This window comes from Cyphomyrmex costatus, unplaced genomic scaffold (assembly GCF_001594065.2).
Source record: "Cyphomyrmex costatus isolate MS0001 unplaced genomic scaffold, Ccosl1.0 scaffold726, whole genome shotgun sequence".
NCBI lineage: Eukaryota > Metazoa > Arthropoda > Insecta > Hymenoptera > Formicidae > Cyphomyrmex > Cyphomyrmex costatus.
Genome location: NW_017280296.1, coordinates 242461 through 247718, shown reverse-complemented (window position 1 = coordinate 247718; position 5258 = coordinate 242461).

Sequence of the window (5258 nt, the reverse complement as noted above, 5' to 3'; positions counted from 1 at the left end):
AAGTTCTGGTACTGACTAAGTACTGGATGACAATTTAGACCCGGTACTGACAGATAGTATTGGCCCAGTCATTTTAATCAGTCATGTGTCAGCTATTTATTTGCTACTGATGGCTCAATACTGATTGACAGAACCTTTGCCATCAGTTGACAATCGTAACGTTGATTAAGCATTGGTTTCGCTGTAACTTCTGGCAACTCTATATGGTAAAATTTAAAAAACGACTAAGTATAATTAATGTGTTGTTTGTGAATATAAATTTTTATATTAAAATCTACTCTATTAGATATCAAAAGAGTAATAATAACTCAATTTCTTAAGTTAAATAACAGTGTGTTATTTTTACCTTCCAAAATTTAAATCAGTTCATTTCTATGATTAGTTAATCAAAATAAACGACATTTAATTAACGTATTTAGTAGATAATAATAAACTAATAGCGAATTTAAACGCACTAATGCGCAGCTGATGTGCATATTATTGAACTGAAGCATATTAAAGCCATTATACATTGATTTAATCTAATCGTAAAGGTAAAAGGGAAATTTAAGCATTTAAATTATAAAATACATATTTTACTTGACTCAATAAAATGTATTTCACGATTTAGCCCATTTCTATATTTATATTAAATATATACTTTTATAGCAATTTGTGTACGACTGCTTTAATGCATCCAGTCGAATTTATAATAAGTTTATAATAAGTTTGAATAAAATTTAATACATATTATCTAAAATTAACGTTATTGTTTTATAATTAATATAGGTAGTATGACTCAATAAATTAAATAATAAGTATAGAAGAGTACGAGCCAGATATTAAATAATAAAATTTTTAATAAATTTAAAACATTATATAACAAAAACGCAAACAAAAATTAAACAAAGAACTAAAATATAAAACATAAAATGCGACAATTGTAAACAGACGTTTTGACCTCGCTTGGGTCATTCTCAATGTTTGAATGTATAAAATTTAAAAAGTATATGATACATACAGTGAGTGCAAAAAGTATTCTTCGTATGTTTTTTGTTGAACCTGAAATATCACTTTGTAAGACTGTTTTCATGTGACACATAACACTTCTTTTGAAATAATATGTTTGGAACGGTTTATTTGCGCAATATACGCTGAAATGATAACCTTGTGACAACCACTGGTCGAGAGCGGCGCGCGCGCGGCCGTCTGCTAGTCCCGTTTGCTAGCTTCAGCGTCATCATTGAACTTTATAAAATGACAAATGTGATACATTAATGTATAATTAATACATTTTGGATCAAAAGTTTTTGTTAGTTCATAAAAATAAACATATAAAAGAAATGTATAGTAATATTAACAATAAAAATATGAAAGGTCAAGTTATATCTAAACAATATAGTCTCGGCATATAAGGTAAATGTACCAGTTCGTGGACACGACCCAATTGTTGGACAAATTGTGACAATTTTAAATATTAAGCTTTTGATGATATGTGTTACTCTAAATAAATTTTTAAGCAATTTTTCATATTATTTAGAAATTAAGTATTATATAATTTATTCATATTAAAAATGATACTTTTGTAAAAAAAATTTCGTTTATGGACAATCGTCCATTTATTAGGACATTCACACATACAATAAGTGCAAAAAGTATTTGTACAGCGGAGATTTTTATTGAAAAAGCTTTATTTGTAGAAGATAAGCATTAATTAGCAATTTATTGGTAACAAATACAGTTGATTATATGTTTCTTAACATTATTATAAAAAAATATATATATAAGAATTTGAATATATTATCCTAATAATTATCACAAAAGAAGAAATTATATTATTTCATTGCACAAAAAGTATTCGTACACTTTTATTAATTTTTTTTATTAATTTGGATAATATTATATATTAATTTAATATTTTGTAGGATAACTGTTGGCATTGATTTTACAGCCAGTAGTCTTCGGTGCATCGATTCCATGTAGTTTTCGTAAGATGGTAGGGAAAAAAAATTCCCATTCTTCTTGAAGAGCGGTTTTTAACTCGTCTCGATTGGAAATGTGTCTTTTCTTAATAGCATCTTTAAGAATGTCCCATAAATGTTTAATCGGATTAAGATCCGGTGATTGTGGAGGTGTATGCAATTGTTTGGGTACATTGAATAATAGCCATTGCTTCGTAATATAAGCTGTATGCTTAGGATCGTTGTCATGTTGAAAAGTATAATTATCATGAATTTCTAATTGGATATTTTCCTTTAAAATGTCGATGTACATTTTATGATCCATTAGGGGAAAGTGGGCGAATTGTGCGCACCTAAGGGATATTTGTATTTCTAGGATGGTTTTCTAAGTTCAAAGCGATATAAATAGGGAAACAGAAACTATAAATATTCTCTTACCATTACGTATTCTTATATTTATATTGAACAAATTTTCATTCAATAAGGTTGTATTTGGTAAAAAGGAAAAAACGGAAAAGTGAAAAAATTTATCACGCGTCGGGTAATTGTGCGCAAAGCAAAAGTTGTAGAAAGTGAATGAATTATGTAATGTTGACAAAGAAAAAATCATAAAATACATTTATAACATTTATATAAATAAAACAATACAAAAAATTGAGTAAAAACATAAAGGCTATTAAGAGTCAACGCTCATCATATAATTATGATGTAATCATACTATATACCTACTTGAATATTACATGAAATATGTAAAGTTTATGAAAAATATGTATTTTATGCAGATAATATGTTTGATTTGTGCAAAATATGCATTTTATGCAAAATATTCAGTTAAATCTTTTTGCATAAATATCCGCAGTCTAAAAATTATATATATGTAATAATATTATTATTAATATTGCTATTATTCATAAAAAAAAAATAATAATAATAACCTATGTATTTAAACTTGTACATTGGTATAAAGGCAATTTATTAACTATATAATATTACTATTATTATTATATTTTGTATCATGTCCCCTCTTGGAAAAAATCCTGTGATTGCCCATGTATGCAATTGTTTTGGTACATTGAATAATAGCCATTGCTTCGTATTATAAGCTGTATGCTTAGGATCGTTGTCGTGTTGAAAAGTATAATTATCATGAATTTCTAATTTTTGGGTACTAACATGGATATTTTCCTTTAAAATGTCGATGTACATTTCATGATCCATTATGCCTTTAATAATATGTAATTTGTCGATTCCTGCTGCACTCATACACCCCCAAACAAGCACGGAACCACCACCATGTTTAACCGTTAAATACTTTTTGTGCAACAAAATAATATATTTTGTTGTTTTGATTATTATTAAGACAATATATTTAGATTATTTTATTTCTTTATTTATAATAATGTTAAAAGACACGCTATCTATCGTATGTATTATTAATAAATTGCTAATTATTGTTTATCTTTAACAAATAAGGTATAAAAAATCTCCGGTGTACGAATACTTTTTGCACTCACTGTATGCGTGTATCAATTATTGGACATTCCTTAACGTACCTGTCTACTGCAAACATGTTTTGTATATATTACATATAAAACTTTATATACAGGGTGATCCATTTAAATTGATCTCTCTCTCTCTCTCTCTCTCTCTCTCTCTCTCTCTCTCTCTCTCATCTTGAATATTTCGTTTATTTTTGACAATACGAAAAAATGTTTCAAATAAAAATGGAACGGTGTCGAGGGAGACACGTTTTAGTCACGTTGTTTTTTTTTCTAAGTGGAGGCGCTAAAAAGATATGAAAATATCACCTCCACTTTTTTAAATAGATTATGTAATTTTTTTTTAGATAATGTGATTCCTCTAATTATTTTGCATATAAAAGTATTAAGGTAGAGATACCAAAAAACCAATAGTTTACGAGATATTTTACATTTTATTTTGGTACATATTGACACAAAATGTTCAATAACTCGTGCGTATTTAAAAAATTATCCATTTTGCATACATATATTTTTTAAAGCAACTATGTATTTTCTTTACACCATTGATTTATCTCATTATTCTGTTCACAAAGGTACGATAATCAAAAAGTCAACAGTTTACGAGTTATTTAACATTTTATGTCAATATGTATCAAAATAAAGTGTAAAATATCTCGGAAACTATTGGTTTTTTGGTATCTCTACCTTAATACTTTAATATTACCTCAATACTTTATGCAAAATAATTAGAGGAATCACGTTAACTAAAAAAAATTACATAATTCCATTTAAAAAAGTGGAGATGACCTTCATATCTTTTTAGCGCCTCCACTTAGAAAAAAAAACAACGTGACTAAAACGAGTCCCCCTCGACACCGTTCCATTTTTATTTGAAACAATTTTGTTTACTGGATTTAGTTTTCGAGATCTTCGCTAGTGGATAAGTTAAAATAGGTCCTGTATATATATATGGGGCATTCCATGCCAAGTGGGCCACCCAATTTTTGGGCTTTCTCGTCGCAGCGCTCTTTTCGCTTGTCATTAGTGGGCATAAGAGGCAAGTTTGAAAATGAAATGTTGAAGTTACCTTATAGAAAATTGAACGCTCTTTCACGTAAGAATACTCTTTTTTCGATCAGACCGGTTTAAGACGATGTTTGTCAGTTTTGAAGTTTTCAAAATGGTGGCGCGCCTAAAAGATCAGTCTCAATTTTCTTTTAATATAGCTCAAAATGTAGCTCCAGGTCTCTACTTTGTTACTCTAAAAGGACTTAATGGGACACGCATTCGTTTGGAAGTAAGAGCTAGGAAAGTGAGGCAATGTCGCTCCGTCCTCCTGCCGCACTCATTTTCCTCACTTTCCTAGCTCTTACTTCCAAACGAATGCGTGTCCCATTAAGTCCTTTTAGAGTAACAAAGTAGAGACCTGGAGCTACATTTTGAGCTATATTAAAAGAAAATTGAGACTGATCTTTTAGGCGCGCCACCATTTTGAAAACTTCAAAACTGACAAACATCGTCTTAAACCGGTCTGATCGAAAAAAGAGTATTCTTACGTGAAAGAGCGTTCAATTTTCTATAAGGTAACTTCAACATTTCATTTTCAAACTTGCCTCTTATGCCCACTAATGACAAGCGAAAAGAGCGCTGCGACGAGAAAGCCCAAAAATTGGGTGGCCCACTTGGCATGGAATGCCCCATATATATATACAGGACCTATTTTAACTTATCCACTAGCGAAGATCTCGAAAACTAAATCCAGTAAACAAAATTGTTTCAAATAAAAATGGAACGGTGTCGAGGGGGACTCGTTTTAGTCACGTTGTTTTTTTTTCTA